This window comes from Pteropus medius, unplaced genomic scaffold (assembly GCF_902729225.1).
Source record: "Pteropus medius unplaced genomic scaffold, Ma_sr-lr_union100, whole genome shotgun sequence".
Lineage (NCBI taxonomy): Eukaryota > Metazoa > Chordata > Mammalia > Chiroptera > Pteropodidae > Pteropus > Pteropus medius.
The window spans coordinates 6,264,638-6,290,755 of record NW_024344241.1 but is presented as its reverse complement, the minus strand read 5'-3'; the positions used below and the strand labels follow the sequence as shown (position 1 = coordinate 6,290,755).

Below are 26,118 nucleotides of genomic sequence, written 5' to 3'. Positions count from 1 at the left end.
CAGCTGCCCTTACCCACACACAGCCCTCATGCACATCATTTGTCTGGCCCTAGAAAGCATCTGAGTTTGTGATCCTAAATTTACGATGGTATCCTGAACTCACTGATGTCCATAAAGAAGCTGAGCCATTCTCTTTTCCTTTAATAGCGTGTTAAATAATCTACCAGTTTGCAATTTCCTAAAAATTGAGAAGATAAAGAAAGATAAAACCTAATCATCAATAAACTTGGATAATTTTATTTCCTTGGAGACAACAGGAGAAAAAAAAATTTAGCTTCTGAAGTTGCTAAAAAATTAATTTTAAATCTTTTTAAATTCTATTAAAGTTCCAAAGAATTGGTGTCAGGGTTAATTAACTTAAAATTACAAAATTAATCATGACAAATTGATTTCACATTGGTTTTTCCTGTATGCTCATGTTTTTTATTTGTATTTGAAATATAGAAGATATCACATTTTGGTATATTGTGTGTCTTTTTTATTATTGCAGTTTGATTTCTTTCTTTTAAATAATTGTTTGAAAAGTAGGTTATAATTTTTGGAGGATGGGAGAAAGTGATATAAAATTACTTCAAACTCTAATTGCGTATACATGAACATTATTTATATCAGCCTTTGACTTTTAGAATGTCAACTCTGACTTTCTAACAAGGAATTTGACATTTACAAAACCTATCATAAACGTAAATGAAAAATCTACTTTTGTTTGGTGGCAAAAGTAATAAAAATGTCACATAATCTATCTTAAGGAAAACTACATGTAATATCTTGAGAAAAACTAGTTGTACATCATGTACAAGTCAAATACATCTTCCTGATCAAAAGGCCAAGTGGAAATAAATAATAAAGTGAAGATAAGACTTCTGTGCAAATAGCTGTTCAATTGTAAATGTGATTGATAGGGCCCAGTTACTCTTAAAAGCTTGGTCAAAATTTAATTTCTAATTGTTTTGTTGAGTTAAAAAAAAAACAATTAGAACAAATTGATCTAGAATTCAATGTTGGCTTTTATTTGCTAAAAATCAGATGTCACATGTGCCTTATTATGTTAAGAATGTTTCTCTCTCCTCTCTCACACACACACACACACACACACACACACACACACACTCACACACGCACACATGCACACGAAAAAGGACAGAATACCAGGACTTATAGGTGAGTATTATAAGTTTCATTCCAGCATGGAATTAGCACATCCCCAAATTTGTAATGGGAATTATCCCCAAATTTACAAATGAAACCTCAGGTTTCAAGTATGGACATTGGGGCTTGCCACAATGGGTGAGCAACCTTCTGAAGATAATTGTTGGGAGGGTTCATGGGAACTTCATTAAGTAGCAAAGGTTTAGGGGAAAGAACTTTCATTTCCTAAGAGAGACAAACTATGCTCTTTGAACAACCCTTTCCCCTAACTCTTTTCTTACTGATTCTAATAGAGATGAAGAAAACCCACAACTGCAAAGTCTGGGTGTTTTAAACAAACCTAAAGTGATTAAACTGATTTTTTTTATGACTAGAAGCTAGAAGAAGATAAATGTAAGAAATACCCCTAGATGGGGTAGATCATGGACCCAGAATATACTGTCTAAAGCAAGATGTTTTGACCAAAAAAATTTGATCAACTTTTTGTCTCTAATACAGTTGGTTTGAATTTATGACTATTAGTCATAAAAGACTTTTCTTATTTAAAAACTTAGCTATATGTATATGCATATTATCTTCAGCATAAATAATGGGTCACCTCATAGGGCTTTGAATAAAAGTTTATATGCAAAAAGTATATAGATAGATAGATAGATAGATAGATAGATAGATAGATAGATAAAGTCACTGAAACATTGTTTTCTAAGTTATCAGTATTTTAAAAAATGAAATGGAATTTTTGAACTTTGATTGAGTAAAACACTTTTGCTATTTCAGAAGGTTATTTAACACTCTAATAGCAACAAGTACACCTAGCACAATTTCTAATACCATTCTCTAATGAAAGGAACCAAAGCTCTTAGGAGAAATAATTGATTCTAGGACTTGGGCAGAAAATATACAAGATGAGCCTGGGGCATTTTGTAGTGTCAGAAAGCAAGAAAATGCTGAACATTCCCCACCCTCCACCCCCACCCCCCACCCCACCAAAGTAATAGAGTTGTGTCGAAGGGGCACAGGAGCCAACTGAAAGAGCTCCCAATTTCAGCAAGAAAATAGAGTATTATTGAGTAATAACCCAAAGTATAAAATCCATGAGTCTATACTGATATAAACGAATGATTGGATAAATAGGTAAATAAAGAAGACAGAAGAGACAAATCTCCCATGCGGAAGAATTGCAAATAATATATTTAGATACATAACACTCAAGGAATTGAGCAGAACTCTCCACTCTTCAAATGTGAATTTCACATAGTTTTTTCTTCCCAAAAGGATAGTATAGAAAGGGAGGAAAAAAGAGAAAAAGGATGCAGTGCAGAAACTTGATAATCACTACTGCAGCCAGGTGATCAAGGTCAATATCAACAGTGTAAATTAGGTTGATAGTATGTAGCCTTGATATGATACGATGAGAATTACCCTTTACCCTTGTGATCTGCCTCTCCGAAACCCATAATCCCAATCAAACCATGAGGAAAATGTTAGACAAATCCAATTAAGGGACATTCTGCACAATGCCTGACTAGCACTAAAAACTATTTCGGTGATCAAAAACAAGAAAAATCTAAGAAACTGTCACAGGCAAGAGGAGCCTAAGGAGATATGATGATGAAATGTAACATGGCATTCTGGATGAGTTCCCAGAAGAGAAAAAGGACATTAGATGAACACTAAGAAAATCTGAGATAACTATGAACTTCAAATAATAAAAATGTATCATTATTTGTTCATTAGTTGTGACAAATGTACCAGACTAATGTAAGGTGTTAATAATATGGGAAAATAGGGATGGGGTATATGGAAACTTTGTACTATATTTACAATTTTTTCTATAAATGTAAAACTATTCCAAAATCAAAATTTTATCTTTTAAAAAAGGTGATTTAACACTTTTTTCAAACATTAATATTTAATTTTAAGCTCTAAATCAGTAATTTCCTTCTGTATAGATTCTATCTCTGTGATGACATTTTTAATCGAGTAAAGATTTAATGCTTTAGAACACAAAGTTGATGGGGGAGCAGAAAAAATATAAATAATTGAAAAATGAATTTTAGTAAATAGTTATTATAGTAACTGATTTTTAAAAGTACTCCAAAATGTTAAAAAATACCAACACCAGTGGGCTTGTTAGCTATGGTCCAGGCTCTGGTGTAAAAGGCCAGCAAGGTGGGGCAAACTTCAAGCCCCATCTGGGAGACATGACAACTGTAGTTTTGTTTAAATTCTCCTGTTTCATTTGAGTTTATATTTCTATATTTCATCGTTTTCATCATCGACCTAGAAATGTACTTACACCAAGTTTTTCTTTAATTTCTCAGAGCTTTTTTCCTCCTACCTTGTTAAACTCCTCAAAGATTCCATTTTTTAAAAGTTAACATAAAACCTTTAGGGAGGCTGAAAAATACATGGTGTGTGGAATAACAACATGCTTTGAGGTAATGTAATAGAGCGGGCTGTAGCCTTGAGGTTAACGGGCTTTGACGGTCTTTTTATCAGCCAGAAAATGCTGGGTATATAAATCTAAGGACTTTCAATTAAAACTCCATTTTCTAGTGTATGTCCCCAAAGGACAAGCCCCTAATTTATATGTCTCAGTAGCCCCACTGCCTATCACCAGGCCTGACACTCAATAAATGTTTGTGGAATGAATTAATAAATTAATGAACTAATGACGAATAGGGTGATATATGGGATTCTGCTAGGGACAGTATATTCTAAGTTGAAGGAACAGCAAGAATGAGGATGCAAAGGTGTAAAGAGAATTGCATGTTTGGAAAAGTTTATGGACCAAATGGCATTTCAATAATATGATTTAATTATAGGATTTATAGAATAAAATTTGATGATACTATTTTTGAAATAAGAAATAAATATATTGATCTTTGCCCCTAGTTTCTGGCACAGAGCTCCTAAAACCCTTCTAATTTCCTAAATAATAAGAGCACTAGGAGCATCTTTTGTTTTAATAAGACATCTCTGGTGGGGTCCTGGATGGCTCTTGAAAGGGTGTTGGCTGCTAACCAGAAAGACCAAGCCGTGATTAGAAGCTTCCAGAGATCGGAGAGAGGCTAGAAATGAAGTTAATAATTGATCTTGCCTCCAAGAGGAAGCATCCATAAAATTCCCATAGTAAGAGATTTGGAGAGCTTCCAGGTTGGTGAACACATCTACAGTGGGAGGATGAGACACCTCAACTCCACGGGGACAGAAGTTTCTGTGCTCAGGACCCTCTCAGACCTCACCCTATGTATCTCTTCATCTGGCTGTTTGTCTGTATCTTTTATCATCTCCTTTTATAAACTGGTAAATGTAAGTAGGCTTTTCCCTGATTTTTGTGATCCTCTCTAGCAAATTAATTGAACCCAAGGAGGGAGGTCCTTGGAACCTCCCATTTATAGCTGGATGGTCAGAGCACAGGTGATAACCCAAGTTTACAACTGGCATCTAAAGTGTATGCAAGTGTCGGGGGGCACCCTGTGGGATCTGACACTATCTGCTAGCAGTGTCAAAATTGAGTTAAAGTGTAGGATATCCAGCTGATATCAGGGAATTGATTGACGTGAGAAAAAAACCCCATATATTTGGTGACCAGAAGTGCTTTATGTGAGTGGTAAAGGGAACTCATGGGGAAGACTCATAGTAGGGAAGAAGTATTTTTCCCCGTACATAGAAAGGAAAAAACCGCATTTTTCAAAAGACTATTTTCAATATAAATATGAGTTTTGAAAGGAAGTTGAGCAAATCTTAGGGAAATACCCCACTTTAAAAAAAAAAATTCATTGAGGTAAATTTTACATGCACAAATTTCAATGTACAGTTTGATGTGTACACCTGTGAAACTATCACCCCAATCAAGATATATAACATTTCACTCACCCTAAAGAGTTCTGTTTCATCTCTTTGCAGAGCCAGTCTACCCCACACACCACCCTAGGCCAACTACTGCCCTGCTTTTTTTCACTATAGATTAGTTTTTCCTTTTCTAGAACTAAGAATAAATGGAACTATGCAGCACATACTCTCTTGTGTCTGGCTTCTTTTACTCAGCATAATGCTTGTGAGATTCACCCATGTTCTTGCATGTACTATTGGTATTTTATTCCTTTTTATTTATTGCTGAGTGGTGTTGCATTGTATGAATATGCCAAAACTTGTTATTCATTCTCCTGTTAATGGGCATTTGGGCTCCTTGCAATTTGGGACTACTTTGAATAAAGCTGCTGTGAACCTTCATTCATATACAGTTCTTTGTGTAGACACATGTTTTCATTTTTCTTGGGTAAATATCTTGGAGTAATAGGATTTGTAGGTTATATGGTAAGTCATATCTCAGTTTTTGAAAATGATACCTTTTGTAACATCAACCCACAAAAATTGTCCTTTTTGAACAAATAACCTAGGCTGGATCAACTGAGCTGTCATGGAACGGCTTACATTCTTTTGAAAATAAAATAATGCTCATGTTCTTTGTGGACACAAGTGATAAAGGGGAGATGGCACAGTACATGCTTGTTAGTCTAAAGCTAAAGTGAATACATGTCAGTACTGAAAATTGACTTATTTGACATAGCAAGAAATCTATAGGAAATTAGCAACACTGTGAGTGTATTAATATTTTTTATATGAAAACTTATAGAAAACCCAAAGCAAACTGACTTATGCAAAAAAAAAAAAAAAAAAAAAAAAGGACTTTATTAACTTATGTAACCCAAAACACCAATGGTTGCATGGCTTTAGTCATGGCTGACTCTTGGTGTGTATCCACTTCTTGAGTTTGCTTCCTTATATGTTACCTTCATTCTCAGGCTTTGTTTTTTCCTTGCTCAACCCTGGCAGCTCCAGCAGAAAGAGAATACCTCTTCTCTAAAAGTTTCCAAAATATCACAGCCAATCTCATTGTCTCTTATTGTTGCTGGCTGGCAGGGTCATGTGCTATTTTCAGCTTATCCTGTGGTTCCTGGGCCATGATGCTCTGATTGGCCAGGCTTGGTCCACATGGCATGGAACTGGCCTTAGCCTAGTCTGAAGCATGATGACTGAAAGTGGAGTAGCAGAATTTCCCAGGCATAGTTACCAGAAGAAGAAACAAGGATGTCACTTACATTGTTCTTGTTAGAAATGATGTGCAAATTCTAGATTTTTAAAAATATAGATGTCATTCAGGACCCTTAATCTGAAAGAGAAAATAGACCAGGCATTAGTTACAAACTATGTCAAGAAGGAATCCTCACTTTTCAGGAAAACTCAGCAAATGAATTAGAGGTAATTACTATCTGCAAAACACCAATGACTCCAAGTTACCTAAAATTCCTCTTTCATCTAAAGCAACTATGGGAGTGCCATCAACAAAGCTCACCATTAGACCATTAGGATCCAGGGTCTTCTGAAGCCCTCCTGGCTAAAGCGACCATGGGAGATGATGTCAGCACTTTTCCCAGATCTCTCAGGGCCCTTTGAACTATTTCTGTTTGGAGGTCTGGGGACTGAGGAAAGGAAGCCAGCTTTAAGGGGCTTTTACTTCTGTCAGCTCCAAGTTGGACTTTTGTTCAAAGCATTGCTCTTGGATTACTGGAGCTGATTTGCCAAGTCATGAGGAAGTTCTTGGGAATTTAGTTCCCCCTTAACCTTGGACAATGAAAGCCCCACCACCTCACCTGGCTCCTTATACATGAAACCTTATTTCAGGGTTTGCTTCTAGACCTCAAAGCCAAAGTCCATGAGGTTGAAAGTTTCAAGCCCAAAGAAGCACTTGGCAAGATCTAGTAGAGAAGGCAGAAATTGTAAAGTCAGACTTCCTGACTTCTCATCTAGATCTCACAATTTTCTGGTTAAGTAAGCTTTAGCAACATCAGGAATGTTCAAACACGTTGAGAATTAGATATGAGTTTAGTTAAGTCAAACTGACAACACATGCTGGGGAGCAAGATCTCAAATACTCCAGAGAATAATAGTTTTGTAGCTTCTTTTATATATTTGAAATTAAGGGGGGAAGGTAAGGAAGATGACATGGAGGTGGGAGAAAGCAAGGAGGGAATTGGATTACAGGACAGTTAGCCAGATTATGTGCTATCTTGAGGTTTAATACCCGCTTTGAGGGGTATTACTTCTGGTATTTCAATGGCATGTTAACCTAGATGCATAAGAACAATAGATAGGGCTGGTTTGAAACTTTTCACTAAAGAAGTAATAGGCCTGGGGCATGACTACTCACCATGACCTGCCCAGTTAGGAATTTATGGTCATATCACTCTGTGAGGTTACTTTTTATAGAACCCTCCCTTTTTTTTTTTCATCCACAGCTTGAACAAATCACATCACTTCTGAAAGCCTTATTTTCCTCATTTGTAAAATGGAAATAATTATAACACCTGCATTACCTGCCTATCACGTAGGGCTGCTGTGAGGAACAAATGAAATAATGTGAACAAAGGGGACGTGGAAGTATAAACAATTATACAATATCCACTACTATTTAGGTGCTATCAGAAGTGGTCATCTTGACCCCAAGCACTCAAAATATCTATATTGAGCTTATCTGACTGTTCATCACCACAAACTAGGAGCAGATTCCAATAGCAATCAAATAGATAAAAGAGTTTGGAATGCCCAGTGGACATTCCATTCCATTAGCTCTGCTAAATAATTCTATAGTAGAGTCAGATAGACATAGAACTTGAGTTTGCTGCTTGTGGTCAGACTTTCTGGTAGCTGAATGTTTGCTGGCTCAGATCTCTGAATCCCTCCCTGGTTGCCACACTTTGCCCAGGGGCAGGCAAGCCAATCCTCCATCTTGTCTACGAGGCTAAATAAACATCATCAAGAATGGAGGCCTGTCACATTCTGGGCAGTGTTTTGTCCACCCAACCCAATCCCCACTAGGAGCAGCCCCTGATCTTATCTATTGGGCAGAGCTAGTGCTAGGTCCTGGCCTCACCTCCTCCTGCTTGCCCTGTCCTGCTGTAAACACATTGTTCTGCATCTTCGATGGAACCAGAAATGTGACACATTTCTAATCATCTTAATAATGACCACAGCTATCATTCCTTAAGCACTTGAACACCTTTCCACATAAAGTGCCCTATACACCTATGAAGGAGGTACCAGTGCATCATTTTGGAGATGAAGAAAGCAAGTTTTATAGATATTAAGTAACTTGCCCACAGTCACATAGTATAAGAGCCAAAACTCAAAACCAAAACTCAGAACAGGTCATGCCAGGGCTCAGGATTCTAATCACTACAGTGAGTACCCTGCTCTAGGAGAAAAGAGCTCAGCGAAGCAGGGAATTCCCACAGGTCTTTCTTATTCGATTGGGCAAATATCCAAGATCTGCCAGGGCTTACGCCCAACTGCATAGCTGCTGCCCCTTCCCTTATATTCTCAACAGAGGTCGTGCCCAATAGGCTTCCTTGAGGACTGCAAATGCCTTTGTTTCAGGACCCAGCTTCCTCTCTGCCCCACCACCAGTGACCTTAGGAAAACCCAAATTGCTTTCTTTGAGGAAAATGCACTCTTACAGGTCCTCAGGCCAGTACTGTCACCCACTGCCCTCCCCAGGGACATCCCTGAGTCCTTAAGTTCCCCAGGAATTGCTTATGTAGTCAGGGAGATAATTTCAGTATTTAACCATCGACTAATGAGCAAAACAGAACTCTAGATAGTGAGAGCTTCTTATAAACTTACCTGATTCCCTTTTGCTTTGAGTTCAGAAATATTCTCCCACTAAAAAGACTCTGGAGTATAAAATTCTGTGTCTTCCCCTCTCTTCATTGTGTAAGAAAATTGTGCTTCCCTGAAGCAGAACTAAACAGAAGCACAGGCGAGCTACTTCAATCCCTCACCTTTCATTTGAGGCCTCAAGGGGATGCACCACCTCTGGCTGGAGCCAGAGCTGGTTTGAGTTGTCAAGGAAGCCAGGTATAGCTCTCTAGATCCTGAAGGAAACTGTCTGCAGAAAAGATCCGATAAAGGAAAATCTAAACTCCATTTCCTGTGATTTCTATTTTACGTTTTTGCCTTTTTTCCTTCCTACCTAGTTCAATGAAAAATGACCTTAATGCCTTGCATTAGATGAGACTTTTACAAATAGAAATAGATATTTTTAAAAGAGCAGGCTCGAATGTGTACACACAAATCTCTCTTCTTCCAACAGAGGAGGACAATAGACTCATGAAAAAGATGCTGCTATTGTTCAAATCTTTTCAGCCCTCTTTTCCTGAAATTACATTTGGAGTTTGTAACACATTCTTTTGAATATTCTGAATTGTGAAAATTTTTTACATGCTTGACTTTAAGAAAGTGGCTAAAAGTCGGTTGAAACCAAATTCAGTGATTAAACTGAGAAATATCATTTGGTGCTTAAAATGACCTGTAACTATAAAATAAGGAGGAAGAATTTCTTTTGTTGTCCTTAAAGTGGCTCTGTAGGTAATGGTTTTCTTCTGAGCACGTGAAAGCTTTTGAGGGGAGGAGACCTGTCCTGGTGATAAAGCAACTGTGAGGTTAGGCTTTGGCTAGCTGTTAAAGAGCTTTCTTTCTTCTCTATCCCCACTGTAAAACACCGTCCCTTTTTTGATCTTTGCTGAGCGTTTATCCTTCACATTTTCATTTAATGAGAGTGACAATATGTCCAAACACCAAGCGGAACTGAAGAATTTAAATCATTCCTTGCCTATATGTCCTCCACATAAAGGTACATTTTATATTTGCTTTTACTCAGAGAGGCCTAACTTTCTAACTGCAGTAAGATAAAAGGATCAGAAAACAAAGTCAAAACAGTGTCTTGTTCTTCTGGGTTCTCTCTTTTCTACTTTTTATTTTTCTTCCCTTCAAAGGAGTAAACATGTGATGAGTACCCTGTTCATTTTCCCACCTAATTAAATCTCAGGGCAGAGTGTGAAATCCTGCCGATCCTACTTTGGCAATTTTCTACACGAATGCACTTTGATCAATAGTTTGATAGGGATCTTCAGTCACTTTAGATTAACGTGCTAATCAGCCACTTCGGCTGCTTAGGGAAAATAATTCAGGTGGCTCCTCTCTCTTCTGATTACCAAGTCCCACAGTTTCTGGACTCCATCCCAAAGTCTCTCATTTCTCCCCTCAAGTTGCTTCCTCATTTGCTTCCAGTGGTGTCTGCACTGGAATTCGGCCTCACTGTTTGAAGTTCTCTGTTGCTAAGAGATACTATTTTGTTTTAAAACCAAGTGCAAACTAATACTAATTAAGGCCTTTATGTAGATTTGCAAATAGCCACTGTGCTTATGCTCAGGCCAAGGGGGAATGGGTTATTTTCATTTGTTTTAATATGGACCTTAAGGTCCAGTGGTGGTTGGTCAAAATGTAAGAGGAGAAGAAGCAGCTTGTTATCAGTGTATTTGCTGGTATACCATGACTACTTTTCTTCCAAGACAATAAAAATTCATAATTTATCCCTTTCCTGGGGAGGAAAACACAATTTTTTTAAAAAAAATTTAATTAGTTTCAAGTATACAGTACATTGGTTAAACATCTATATAGTTAGTAAAATGATCCCTGCAATTGCTCCTTCCCTCTCCTGACCCTCCACCTAGCCAATGTATTCATGCTAACTGCGTTCCCTATGCCGAGCTCCTCATCCCTGTGACTATCCATCAATTACTAATTTGTACGTCTTTAACCCTTCACCCCATTCTCCCAGCTCCCCAAACCCCTCTCCCCTCTGTCCGTCACCAAACTGTCCACTGTATTTGTGAGTCTGATTTTGATTGGTCTGTTCTTTTTATTCCTTAGATTCCGCATTTAAGTGAAATCATATATTGTTTATTTTTTTCTGTCTGACTAAATATCTTCTAGGTCTATCAAAGCAATATCTTTTTCCATCATCTTCCTTTTCATATGTAGGGGTCTTGTTTTCTTATCCTTTCAGCCACTCCATCTTTTGGTTGGAGCACTTAATTCTTTTTCATTTAAGGTACTTATTGATAGGAATGTAGTTGTTACCATTCCTTATTCCTTATTCCTGTTTTTGATACATGTTTTTTCTTTTTAAAGAAGTCCCTACAACATTTCCTATAATACTGGCTTGGTGGTGATAAATTCCTTTAGCTTATTTTTGTCTGGGAAGCTCTTTATCTGTCCTTCAACTCTAAAAGATAGCTTTGCTGGATAAATTATTCTTGGTTATAGATCCTGTCATCCTGTCAAATATTTTTTGCCAAGCTCTTCTGTCCTGCATAGTTTCTTTTGAGAAATCAGCTGCCATTCTTATGGGTGTTCTCTTATAAGTAATTATTTGTTTTTCTCTTGCTGCTTTTAATATTCTTTCTTTGTATTTAAACTTTGTCGTTTTATTTATGATGTGTCTTGGTGTGGGCCTCTTTGGATCTCTGATTTTTGGAATTCTCTGAGGTTCCTGAGGTTTTATGTCCATTTCCTTCATCAGGTTCAGGAAGTTTTCCATCATTATTTCTTCAAACAGTTGTTCAACATCTTGATTTTCTTCTGTTATGCCGATCAAATATTTGGAGCCTTAATAGTGTCCCACATCCTCCTTGAATTATTTTTAAGGTCTTGGCATCTTTTTTCTTGCCATTCTGATTGAGTGTCCTGATTGGCTTTCCTGAAGAGGGCATTTGATTCTCTTCTTTGTTCACTTTGTTTATTCCTTTGTTTATTCCATTTAATATACTTCTCATTTCAGATAATGTGTTCTCCATTTCAGACTGGTTCTCTTTTATAATTTCCATTTCCATTTCCATTTTTATCTCTTTGTTGGAGTTCTCTACACTTCCCCAAAACTCATTGAGCATCTTTATAAATAGTGTTTTGAACTCTGCATCTGTTAGATTACTTGACACCATTATACCTGGATCTCTATTCTGTTCTGTCATATGGTTTCTGCTTCTTTGTGTTCCCATTGTGGCTGCCTTTCCGTGTCAGTTTCTATGTGCTAAGCAAAGCTCATAAGTCTCCTGGTCTTATCAGTGTGGATTTGTGAAGTAGGTGTCCAGTGGCACAGTCCTGAGAGGGGTTCAGCTGGAGGCCAAACTTAGCCCAAGCCTCTAGCCCTCTGGGACCACCTGTTAAGATTCAGCAAGCAATCCACAGATGCTGTGCTTATAGTTGCCTCAAAAGACCACACCAGAAACTGAGGCCAGCTGCCTCCACCAGTGTGAGTCTTGGCAAGGAGCACTTGACTCACTGAGGATACACTTGGATGTGGCTTGGGTGGGGCCCGAGTTGGGGTAGGTGGAGTGTCAGGGAATCCTCTGGGCGGAACGACCTGTGTTATCCAGTTTAATGATGTCACAGCTATGGTGGTGCTGTGTCCCGCGCACTAGTAGAGGGGAGGATTCAACAGAGAACAGTGGATACCACCGGCACCTCCATATCAGGCAAGTCTCACTTCGGCCCTCATTCCGACTGTCTCCCTGTAAGTCCCTGGTGCCCCCTGTACCCCTTGAACAGGCACTGGTGCGAGCTGGTCTGTCCCCACAAAATTCTACTCACTCATGTGGTCCCTTTAAGAGGCTTCTGCCACAGCCTCCGTCTGGCTCAGCAGCTCTGGACAGGTGGCCCCGCATTCTCGCCCTGTCCTACCTTCTGCCATTGCAGGGTGCTTTATTGAATTTCTCCGTAGTTGTATGGCTTGTTCATCTAGATCCTAGGCAATTTTTCCTTGCTGCTGCTCCTCGTTTCTGTCACAACTTTGATTTTGTCCCCAGAGGGATGAACAGAACATCTAACATCGACGCCATTTTTTTTGTCTGTATAAACACCATTTTTTGAATGAAAACAAATAATGTAGTGAAACAGAATGTCTAGTCATCTACTTTATGCCTCGGTTTTCTGGGAGAGGAAACTGAAGCCTAAAGAAATTGAATCCTTTGACCTAAATCAAAGAGTTCATCAGAGGCCAACTTGGGACTAGAGCTCAGTTAATAAATTCTGATTCCCAGTTAATAAATCCTTGACACCGCCTCCCTAGAAAAAGAATGTGTGTAGAATACCTTATGTTCAATAATAGAACTATAGATACACAATCAATAGGGCATTTTCCTTGATCATTCTCCAGCTTCATATCTCTGTAAAGAAATAGTGAATTAAAATAGGTTCTTTGTGTGTCCCTTCCTGAAACTTCAAGCTCCCTGAAGACCCAATTGAGTATCCTTTATATTTTGTACCTAGTAGGGGCTCAATCAATGGTGAATGAAGGAACGAATAAAACAAGGAAAAACCAGCTATCCCACTAAGGACCACATTGACTCTCCTGTTAGTGCCAATTAATTTAGTTAACTAGCCACAGGTGAAAGCAAATTTCATTATCTTTCATTTCTATTATTTTGATGAATTTGGCTTATTTAAAAAAAAAATCAGTGCAGTATTTAAAGTAACTTAAAATCCAGAATAAAAATGTTACCCATCTAAAGTTTCAATTTATCTCCAGAACTTAATTAGTATTTGAATCCCTAAAATAGAGGCAATTCTTCTGGAAAGGCTAGCCTCTTTTGAACTCTACCCTGCTTGAAATTTCTAAGCCTTTGTCAACATTTCTAAGACTGTTTTCATCAACCTCAGGCCTCAGTACTCAGTGTCTAGGAAGAGCTGACTTATGTTTCCAGGCAATCATTTCACAAACATCTAAGAGCTCCACACAAACAAGGCAATAGACAGCCCAGGCTCCCCATGACTCAGCACTAAGTAAGAGCTGCACAGGTTTGTGGTTTCTGTGGGTGCTTGTCACAGCTCTGTGGACTTGTCAGGGGTCTGTGGGCTGAGTGGAGGAAGACGTTTCTCTTTCTTTCTGACAACGTAATTAACATGCTAGACCAATAGAAGTGAGTTTTGCAAAGTTAAAAAATGGCGCAAATACTCATTGTTATATTCTTCTTCTGAAGTACTCACAGGTCCAATGACTGAATATTAGGGAGATGACTAGTGCTAGAAGGTGGTATTTCTTCGAAGGGACTGGGGGTCACTTTATGAGAGGGATGGCTGTTGGACTTTTCTTTGAGGCAAATGAGCACCAATCTGGGGGCTTGTAACCTCATGATCTGGGTGTCTTACATCACTAGAGTCTTATGCAAGTGCCCCTCCCATCTCTTGATTCCTTCTCGTGTTACTGGTTTGTTATACTTAAGCCATGCGGTAGTTAGATGGTGCTTGTAAATTGAATAAAATATTTCCACTGCTACTTAAACTCTTTTTTATCTCTCTTTAAAAAATAAAGCCACTTGATACAATACTATTTGGTCCAGGTAACTGAGGACAGGTCTCGCTGTTCACTCAGGCCCACACCCCTACTCCATGATTTGCCTCTGACCAGTAAATATTCTTATGGTGACTTCCTGTCTTCTACACCTAGAGGTAGAAACTGTGGGATTAATTCAAACTTAAAACACTTCAAAATGACACTTTACCAGCCAGTGATGGTGGGTTGCTGGAATTGTTTTATCAGCAAAAGAAATGAGATTGCTGTCAAAGGTTCCCACAAACACGTTTTTGTTCCTGAGACAGTGGAAAACTTACAATGCAAGGTAAGAGAATCAGACACGGCTTGTCCACTTTAGGGCAGAAGCTCCTTTCTTGGGGTTTGTGGATACTGCAATTATATAATTATGTGCATTTATCTAGGGAGAAGGTCCACATCTTTCATCAAGCTTTGAAATGGGGCCAAGACTTCTCAAAAGATTAAGAGTTTTCAAAGTGGAGATATCTTTTACATCAATTTACAAAGATGTGCCATAAAAAAAATAGCACTTTGTTATAAAATTTTAAACATGCACATTTTTTAAAATGTAGATAATTTTAAAGTAAATTTAATTTATTTTAGATTTAGAGCTTAAAAAGGTAATAAGTAATCAATTCCATGTACTTAAGTGCTCCAGAATCAGACAGTCCCACTCCCTGAATGAATAGTTTAGTATGGGTGACGGCCCTTTCTGGTATCTAAAAGTATAGATTCTTGTTCATTCATAAAACATTCATTGACCTTATGCCACGTGCCATAAACTGTGATAGGACAACTGCCCAAAAGCTCTAGGGACTGATAAGGAATTCATGATCCAGTTAGCAGATGATGATAATGATGCCTGTTTTGAGAAAAGTAGGTATACAGTATACATAGATGACTCTTGAGCCAGACAGGGTTTCAGAGAAATCTTGGAACAGGCAGTCCTTGAAGAACATCCTGACAGTGAGCTCGGTCATGGGGGCAGTGAACAGAGGGATAGAGACAGCAGGAGCAATTCCACGAGCCTACTAAGACTTTAATGTACATAGGAATTACCTGGAGCATGTTAAATTGTGGGTTCTGAATCTGCGGATCTGGATGAGACCTGAGAATCTGCGTTTCTGAGAAGCTGCCGACCCCACTTTGAAGAAGAGAGGTTTAGCAGACCATTTAGGGACCAACAAGTAGATCAGAGTGGCCCAAGCTCAGACAGGGATTCGGAGTGCATAGAGAGCCCCTCTCTATGAAATATTTCAAACCTACAAAAAAGAACAGAGAATGATATAAGCATATACCATCCAGATTTTACAAGTGTCGACATATCTGCTTCATGTTTTTTGAAGAGATGGTGGAAACTTCTTCATGTTCCTCCTTCATCCCTCCCCCCCTCCCATTCTCTCCTCAGGAGGAATCTTCTTCTAACCTGCTGTTTATTCCATCATGTTTTTATATTTTCAAATGTTTATGTGTCAATGCTCAGTATTTAGTGCTTTATATTTTATATAGATAACATTTCATATATATTTCTTCAACCTACATCTTTTCCCAATTCTGTTTTCAAAATTTGTACTAGTTGATACTTGGACACATAATACATTTATTCTGAACTGCTATTTTAGTGTTATTCCTATGAATTCATTACAATTCATTCACCCATTTTTCTTTCGATAGAGATCTAGTTTGTTTCCAATTGTTCATTCATATAAACAGCGATTTGGAGGGATTTTCATGTATTAGAATACTAGATACTAATCCTCTATCACTTGTATGCATTGCAAATATCTTCTCCCAATCTGTGGCTTGTTTTGTTCTTCATATTGCTATTAACTTTGCTTATGGTGCCTTTTGTTACATGGAAGTATTAAATTTTAATGTAATCAACTTGCCAATCTATTGTTTGTGCCTTCTTATATGTTTAAAAAATCATAAAGATGTGCTCTTTAACTCAAGATTTCGCAAACAATAGTTGAGAAGAATTTTGCAAACAGTAATTGAGAAGAATAGTTGAGAAGAATATTGTGGATGAATTTGACTGTAGTTTTCTTAACTATTAGTACAATAATGTCTTTTATAACAGTATTGCTTAAATGTGGTCTTGTTTGATCTCTGTTTCTCTAAAAGACTGGCAAATTCTTCTCAATAGAAATAAAGGCAATTTTTGGTCCTGTCCACTTTGTTTCTTAATCTTTGTTTGGTTCTTAAGTGTGTTGCCTACTTCTGGGGTCTTTGACTGGTACTCCCTGGAAGGTGGGAGAGCTCCCTAGCTCTCTCAGAATCTTCTCAGCAGTTCAGAATGGCAGTGAGTGAACTTACTCCCCAGAGCATGCACAACTCCTGGTTGCTGGGTCCCTTCACTTGGATCTAATACAATGATTTGTAGTGATCCATTAGTCTTTGTCAAGTTTCTTTTGTGCACTCCTTATTTGGGCACTTTTCATCTGTTCTGCATGTTGCAGAGCAGACTCTAATCATCCCCCGAGGATATAACTAGAGCCCTTTGTGAATCCTTATTCAGAAATACCGTCACTCTTCTTCTCTTTCTTAGTACTTGCTGTCACTTGTATTAGTAATTGCCTTTTCTTTCAGAATCTTTTTTCATGAAGAAACTTTAGAAGGACATTTTGCCCCTGAGGCCTATGTTTAGCAAACTAAATATTTGGATGGCAGAGTAAATATAGTGTAATTTCTCTTAGGGCACCTGTCCTTCGAGGTAGGTGGTTTACCTTGTTTTCTCTTGTACCCCATTCTTGGGGTCCTGGAGTCTGCTCTTCTTTCCCTTCATCAGAGGCCATTGCCGTCCTCAATGGGATCAGCTAATCCTATCACTGGCCTGCTCTCCTGGACCAGTGGGGCTCAAATGCTCCCATCTATAGGGACCAACATTTTGGTAGCTCCTACTTCCTGCAAAAGCCATCACACCTCACATGCCTCTTATCGTTTTTTATCACCCAACACGGAAGCCCTCTCTATCATCTGATATCACTCATCTTCTTATCCTTAGGGTTAATAAGATTAAAATGTGGTGCATGAATATGTTGTATTATTAAACATGGTGCATATAAGTGTTATTCATACATTGGTTATAGTTTCTGTTTTACAACGTATGTATTTGTAACATTATGTTCTTCTGTTGGTTCAACCACATCACAAAATTGTTGATTGATACGAAAATATTTTTCCCTCAGGAGAGCTGGAAGCTTCTGCCTTTGACCCAGCCTTCCAGCCCTTCTTCTATTGTTATTCTCAACTCATCAAATATAGACATCTCTATACTTGCAATGCTACTGCACATGCCTTGCACTTCCTGCTGTAACAGAAATCAGCCTCTCCCAAAGGATATGGGGCTATCCCTTTCCCAGCAGCCCTCACCAATAGCTGCTCTTCATTCTCCCCAATCCTTGGGGTCAGGACTAGGAGTCATCCCTTTCTTGTCACTTTTACTGCTTTGAGACATATTATCTGGCTAGTTCCCATCTTATCCATCTGATATGTTGTCATCTAACACCTCCTAGTCGGTTCCCCTCATTTGTGCTTTAAAGACTTAATCAACTGCTCATTGTTTTCACCACTGTAAGTCCTACCACAATTCTGGTGACTTTGATGTTTATATGACTGTCCCAGCTCTGGAATTCTAACTTCTCAGTCCCTCGACTTCCTCAATTCCAGTGACCTTTTCCTCTACTCCACATGAACTCTCTCTCCATAGTCACAGCTGTGTTAGTTCAAGCTGACAGAACTAACTCTCTCTCTCTCTAAATATATATGTATATATATACATATACATATATACACATATACACATACACACATACACACATACACACATATACATATATATGTGTATGTGTGTGTATATATATATATAGAGAGAGAGAGAGAGAGAGAGAAAGAGAGAGAGAGAGCACTATATATATATATAGCTCTTCCATGGTCCTATCCAATTAGGTACTGTCCCTTTGTGACCTCATTTAAACTTAATTACCTCCTAACAATGCTATCTCCAGATACGGTCATATCGGGGGTTAGGGATTCAACATATGAATTTGGGGGACATAATTCAGTTCATAGGAATGAGCTGACTTCTTGTTGCCCCAAATAGCACCAGCTCTGAGATCAATCATTCATCTCGAATATATCTTTGCTGCTTCCAGATCCCTCACTTAAGTACTCCTACTATACCTGTTTTCACTTATACTGAGATTTTTAGTAGTTTAACTCCTCTATGGGTCTCCTTTTCTTTACTACCACCTATTTCCTGCTGGCTTCATTTCTCCCTTCTCTAACCTAGACTCTGTGGCTCACCATTTTCACCCTATCTGTCTAATATCCTAAGCTCCACTGTTGTTTTAATGTGCCATGCCCTCCCCCTATAGGAAATGCTATTCCTAGGTCAGTCTTACTCTCTCTTTTTAGCTCCTAAACTTAGGCTACAAGCCTTGCTAGAGAAAAGCATTTCATAATGCAAGTGGCATTACTAAAAGTCCATGGTCAGCTGAGCCGTTGGTGCTACCTGGCAGCCTTTATATTTCTAAAGTCAATGGCTACTATCATTCTTCACAGCATCTAATTCAGGTAATTTCTTCTGATCTATGCCCCGCTCCCCAACATGCAGTAGTTTGAGCACAGCTGCATCTCCACATACAATGATGGCTCTTGCTGAAGGGGTCCCTCCATGTGCCTCCTGCTGTCCCTGGCTTCCACCATTCTTTCCCCTTATTCTTCCAGCTCTAGGGATGTACACAACTTCGTTCTGTTGCCCAGCTCTGGGTACCTTGACACCCCTGTATCCTTTCAACAACAGTTCTACAATTTTCTGACACCAACTGGATGTCCCACGATTCAATTCAATCCTGATACTAACTACCCAGAGTTAGTGTAGACCCTCACAGGTTAAGGGGCCCACTTTCACAGACTGCCTCAACTTTGGATGCCAGCCACAAATTCCAGATTCCCAGGTGACCCACTTCTTTTCAATATAGTGGGAATTTAGGGATTCCCACTATGCCCCTTTAGGTTTAATAATAATTCTGAGATGACTCACAGAACTCGGGAAAGCACAATACTTACAATTAAAGTTTTATTACAAAGAATGCAACTCAGAAATAGCCAAATGAAAGAGATTCATAGGGCAAGGTCTGTAGAGGTCTTGCGTGCAGGCAATCTATCCCCGTGGAGTCGGGATGCACCACCCTTCTGGAACATCAATATGTTCACCAACGAGGAAGCTCCCCTGAACCTTATGGTTCAGAGTTTTTATGGAGGTTTTATTACTTAGACACAGTTGATTAAATCATTGGTCATTGGCAACTGAACTCAATCTCTAAGTCCTCTCCTCTCTCAGGAGGTCAGAGATTGGGGCCCAAATTCCAGCCCTCTAATTACATGGTGGTTCCTTTGTCTATTAGCCCTACCCTTAAGTTGTCTAAGGGCCCACCAAAAGTCACCTCCTTAGCATAAACTCAGGTATGGTCAAAAAGGGCTCATTATGAATAACAAAAGACACTTCTATACTCAGTAGATGCCCAGGGTTTTAGGAGCTCTGTACCAGGAACTGAAGATAAATGCCAAATAAAATTTTTTATTATACCCAAACCTGTTTTCTGTAACCCTACTCACACTTTCTGTTTAGATGAATCATCTGGGTGAAATTTATTTTCTACCTATATACCCACTTGGCAAACTTCTTGGCAAACACAGTGGCTATCCTCAGTACCCCAGGGTGTGGTAGAAATGCAGATCAGCCTGGGTGATCTACTCCAGAAATCCAAGCCTGCTGGAGTGTCAGGTCCTGGCTAGCAGTGAGTCTGTGTGCCCAACACTTAGTGCATGTACCATCATCGCACCATTCATAACACTACATTGTAGCATCCTGTGTGTCTTCTTGTGTTCTTCTCTAGATTGTAGACTCCTTGAAGCAGAAAGATGTCCTGTTCACCCCTGTATCTTCATCATTATAGCCCAACAACTGGGCCATGATGGCTGTCAATCATTTTTTTTTTAATGGATTAGTGAATAGTTCTCTCTCTTATTATGGGCATCTATTCATTCAGCATCTCATGTGGGAGAGATCGCACTAAGTGTTGGGCACACAGACTCACTGCTAGCCAGGACCTGACACTCCAGCGGGCTTGGATTTCTGGAGTAGACCACCCAGGCTGATCTGCATTTCTACCACACCCTGGACATGCCTAGAAGCAGCATAGATTTTTTCACAGATACTGAGACAACTGTGGTGCTGATGACTCCACTGTGGCTCATGATGGGAATACTCTGCCACTCTGCCCTTCAGGCTCCAGGGACCTCCTTGGTCTATCTTCTGGGACCTGGGGAGCAGTGGTTAATTTGCTTTTGAATAGTTTATCCGTTGGAGGTAACAGAAACATTCTCTGCAAATTTTTCTCTCTGCCTGAGAGGCAAGGGAGTGGAGGTTAGGAGCTTCAGCTCTGCTTGGTTCAAGTTACTTAACTCAGTTTGTACTTCTCTCAGTTTCCACATCTGTAAAATGAGTATTATAATAATACTTACCTCTTAGATTTGATTTGAGGATTAAATGAGCACTTAGAGCATTCTGTAATTACATAATAAATGTAATTTGCAATTAGCATTCCTCTTTTATAATCTTCCTTTAATGAAGAAAATAAAAAATATCCATATAAATATAAGGAATGCTGGAGAGACATACCAGAAACCACTAAGTAAGAGGTAGAGGAATGACCTTTTTTTTTTACATTTATTCAAAAACGTTTATTAGAGTAGCATGTGTGTGTGCGAGACATTTTACTAAATAGTAAAGATATAAAAATGAGTAAGACATGGTCTTCGCTTCAGAAGCCATGATTATTAGGTCTGTGGGCCTGAAGTCCTACACTGCTTAGTTGGCTGCTCAGGGCATCAAAGACTGGAAGGAAGGTGTCAGCTGGGCTGGGTTTTTATCTGAGGGCTTTGGGGGAAAGTATGCTTGCAAGCTCATTCTTTTTGTTGGTTTTCTTGTGGTTGTAGGACTGTTTTTCTTTCCTTACTGCTGAAAATTAAGGATGCTCTTAAGAGGCCACCTGCATTTCTTGCCACATAACCCCCCATCCTCCAATTTTCAAGCAAGCAATAGTGAATCAAACCTTCCGGGTGCTTCAAATCCTTGATTTCCTGTTCTTATCGAGAACGATTTTTAACCTACATATTTTTAAATTATTTTTTTCACTTCTCTTGAATTTTAACCATGTGTATTTATTAAAAAAAAAAAACACTTCTGTGTTATATATGACCTATTTCAAAATCTCTCCTTCGTGTATCTCCACGTTATCTGAAGCTCAGCGCACACACACACATAAACATACACACGCGCGCGCACACACACAGACACACACAGACACACACACACACACTTTTAAACTCCTCTATCTCTGTCCCTCCTCACTACATGTGGGTCACAGTAAACATTTCCAGTGGCTTGTCTTGGAAACTCTCTGCTCATTGAATTGAACAAGAAAACGAACACTTAAATGAATGGCCAGGGTACAACATATCCCATTGGCAATGTCCTATTTATGTGAACTTGTACTTCTTTCAGTGATGGCAACGAAAAACAAATATCAAAGCAGAGCCTGGACTTAAAATGATTTGAATATATTTTAGCACATTAATTCCATAGAGGCTTTCAAAACAGACTGCTCAGACATTTGAAAATCATTTATCTTAAATGGGTCTCTGAAATGTACAGGACATTAGAAATGACAGTGAATTACGCTTACTTCATGTTCTACATTAAAAAATAGGAAACATCCTATTCCAAGTAAGGGCATTTTTCTAATCCCATGATTAGCTCTGTAAGCATCCAACATAATATCTAATTCTAGTCTTTTGAATAGCTATCTTTTAAAAAAAAAAGCCAGCTAATACATTCATTTGCAGACACAAAGACAAAAATAAATCAAGTGATGCCTGTTTTGGTACCCTTAGGTGATGAGATATGGGAGAATGGAACAAGAAAAGGAAGACATCACTGGCATCTCTGGTTCTGGGAGCTTGACAACACCCCTCCTGGTTCATCTGTGAGTCATCCCACACACAACTTTAACAATGCAGGAGATTGCGTGCCAAGCTTGGGCAAAACAGAGATTAATAAGAGGTGCTCCTGACCCTCAAGGAGTTTATTGTCTAGTGAGAGAGACAAAGAAGAATCATGTAATTATAATACCTCATGGGAAGTGCTAAATGACAATGAAAAAATGCTATCAGAGCATACAGAAGTAAGAGGCATGTAAACATAGGTAAATCTGCTTGTAACTATTTATAGGTTTGTTAATTATCTTAAATATTTGTCTTGTCTGGAGATGATGCGGGTGGTCTCCTGTTCATTTGCTTTGTAATTCGCGGCGTGAGGCTCAAGGCATGAGGTCTAGCAGTGCTTCCTTAGCCTGCTTCGTGGGTGTGTGCAGGAATCCACTCATGGAATGTTTGCTTGTAAGGTATTATTCTTACTTCTGTGAATACTGAGGATTTGACAGGATGGTAATTTTTGGCTTAATCATTAAGCAGTGCTTCCCACCTTCTGACATTATGATTCTATAGCCTTGAATAACACATCCTCATACTGGAGAGTGGTAGCGGGATTACTGAGAGCCTAGAAAACTGAAAAGCAATAGACCAGTGACTGACTCCCAGAGCCCTGCATAGTTTGAGCTAAGTCTGCCCCTCCCCCTATGCATGAGGCAGACCCTACCAACCAATCAGGCCATGCTGAGACAGAACACAGCTGAGAATCCTTTGCAACACAATATTTGCTACCCTTGGTCTCCATTCTGAAATAATGACCAACAAACAGGATACTATTGCTCCTGCACTTCCTAGCAAGCAAGAAATCATTATGAAGAATGTGTGCTCCAAAGGCGATGATAGAGCTGGGCTTTGTCTGTTTGACTGTTAGACCACTTAGGGGGTCTGGAAGGCTGTGTCTAAGAAATCCTTAGGTGTGCAGGGCAGTAAAATGCCTCCCCCTTCATGATTGAATTTAACCCTTTGTACAAATCCAAGGAAAGGTTATGCCCCTCCCCCCATGACCTGAGGTCTAGTGTTCATTCCATGATATCACAGCCACCTAAGCAGAGGCCATGGGATAGATGCTATTGTGGACTGAATCATGGAGTGAATTTTATATGTTGAATCCCTTACCCACAATGTGACTACATATGGAGATAGGGCCTTTTGGGAGATAATTAAGGTTAAATGAAGTCATAAAGGTAGAACCCTAGTCAGCTAGAACTGGTGCCCATACGTGCACAAATGTTCAAGGGGATGACTGTCTGCCAGGAAAGAGAGCTCTTACCATGAACTGAATTTGCCAGTATCTTTATCTTGGACTCCTACCCTCTAGAACTGTAAGGGAATAAATTTCTATTGTTTAAGCCACATAGTCTGTGGTATTTTGTTATGGCAGCTTGAGCTGATTAATATAAATTTTGGTACTGAGAAGTGAGGTGCTACTGTACCAAATATGTAAAAATGTGTAAGTGGCTTTGGAACTGGGTGATGGATAGAGGGTGGAAGAGTTTTAAGGTCCATGCTAGAAAAAGCCTAGACTGACTTAAAGTGAGTGCTGGTAAATACATGGATGTTAACGGCGATTCTGGTGAGGACTCAAAAAGAAAAGAGAAAAGCTGGAGAGAAAGTCTCAGAAAATACATATATCTTCATGAACAGAATGTCGATAGAAATATGGATGTTAAAGGCCATTTTGATGAAGTCTGAGATAGGAATGAAGAATATGTTATTGGAAACTGGAAGAAAGGCGATCCTTATTATAAAGTGGCCAAGAACTTCGTTGAACTGTGTTCTAGTGTTTTGTGGAAGGTAAAACTTGAAAGCAATAAAATTTGGTATTTAGCTGAGGAGATTTATAAACAAAATGTTTAAGAAGTGACTTGGTTCACTTACGATAAAATACAAGAGGAGAGAGTTAAATTGAAAGCAGGAACTTGAACACATATTCGTACCCCCATGTTCATAGCAACATTATTCACAATAGCCAAAGGGTGGAAGCAAGTCGAGTGTCCATCTGCAGATGAATGGATAAACAAAATGTGGTCTATACATACAAAAGAATATTATTCAGTTTTAACAAAGAATTAAATTCTAACACATGCTACAACATGGATGAATCCTGAGGTTATGCTCAGTGAACCACTTTGGTGAACTAAGCTGGATACGAAAGGGAAAATACTATATGATTCCACTTATATGAAGTTCTTAGAGCAGTCAAATTCACAAAGATGGAAAGTAGAATAGTAGGTGCCAGGGATTATGGAGTTGGGGGAATGGAGTGTTAGTGTTTAATTGGCACAGAGTTCCAGTTTGGGAGGATGAAAAAAGAGTTCTGTGGATAGATGGTGGTGATGGTTGCACAACAATGTGAATGTATTTACTGCCACTAAACTGTATACTTAAAAATTGTTTAAAATTTTAAGTAGATTTTATGTTATGTATATTTTACTGCAATTAAAAAATACTAATAAAAGCTTTAAAGAAAGAAAGAAAGAAAGAGAAAAGATCTCTAGCTAATTCTTATGCCACTAAAGTTTATCCTAATTTTTTTTTACCTCTCTTCCTTCCCAGGGCCTGAAACTCTCTTATTTCATCACTCTTCCCATCCAATCTGTTACTGTGTCCTGTTGTTCTTACCTTAGAGTTGTTCTTTCTTTCTCATTCTCATCCTGCTACCCCAGCCCAGGCCCACAGCACCTTGTGCCTGCCATGTGCCTCCCTGTTTGGTGTCCTTGCAGCCTCTGGTCTGTTTCCTGTCTGGTCTGTTTCCTGTCTGGCCTGCTGAGCAAGTTGGTCTCTCTGAATTACCTGCCTAATGCTTCAGGCATCAAGGCTTTCCACATCCCCTGGCAGCTGGCCCCATTCCAGTTAGTTAACTGTTGACCAGTAGTCCTAGGACATGCCCTCAGGCCAGACAGGACAGCATCCTTCTGGTGCTGAGACATCATGCCCTTCCCCACCTCTGCAGCATTCCTTCTACAATCACCCTCACAGCCATGCTTCCCCATGGCTGTGCCCCATCTGCTCAGGTTCCAACCCCACCATCTCCACCTGTTCCTGTCCCCAGTCATCTTCTTATCCCTCACTGATGTTACCTTCAACATCCATGTCATAAATGAAGCACCTTGCTGCTGCCCTCAGCTGTGCCTCCCTGGGTAAGGAGGAAACTGCTTCCTGGTATGGATCATTTTGTGTTTCTTTTGGCCTAGCAGAGTCCAAAACTCCCAGTAGGTATTTAATAATTACTAGTTGATTAATATGAATAGACTTCAACTTAGGCAGCTGAGCTGAGCAAACATCAGGTTACTAATCAGCTTCCAAAATATCAGCTGTGCTATTTTAAATCTATTTAAGATATGCAATCCTGGCCTGAGGGTGCTTGCCAGTGAAAAAATGTACTGGGTCTCCTCATTTGGGTAAAAGCAGCTTTCTGGGTCACTTGAGGGCAAGGGTGGGAGCATCAGGGCAGGACTGTGTGGGAAGAATGTGTGGCAGAGGAGTTGTCGACCAGGACACTTTAGTCATCTTCTGAAGAAACACTGCTCTATAGAAAGACAACTTGGATTCCTGACTGTCAGAGCTCAGTGGTGGGTTGGGAAGTAGGTGACTGCGCCCAGTCTATTTCAAGGCAAGAGTGAAGGTCAAAGTCGAAGATGCTTCACCTCCCCGCCTCACCTCACTCATCCCATCTTCCCTCCTGCTAAGGCTACATC

At 39.3% G+C, this 26,118-nt stretch overlaps 2 long non-coding RNA genes across 2 annotated transcripts in view; one reads left to right on the top strand and one right to left on the bottom strand.

Moving 5' to 3' along the window:
• Positions 1-26,118, top strand: part of LOC120607706 (uncharacterized) — a 41,325-nt gene that overhangs the window by 3,587 nt on the left and 11,620 nt on the right. Inside the window, exon 2 of the long non-coding RNA XR_005654217.1 lies at positions 22,325-22,416. This is a non-coding gene — a long non-coding RNA (uncharacterized LOC120607706). The remainder of the gene's footprint in view (positions 1-22,324; positions 22,417-26,118) is intronic.
• LOC120607705 (uncharacterized) lies at positions 5,829-25,459 on the bottom strand. Its single transcript, XR_005654216.1, has 3 exons — positions 25,043-25,459; positions 15,425-15,627; positions 5,829-6,328 (listed from the first exon to the last, which is right to left on the bottom strand). It is a non-coding gene; the product is annotated as an uncharacterized LOC120607705 (long non-coding RNA).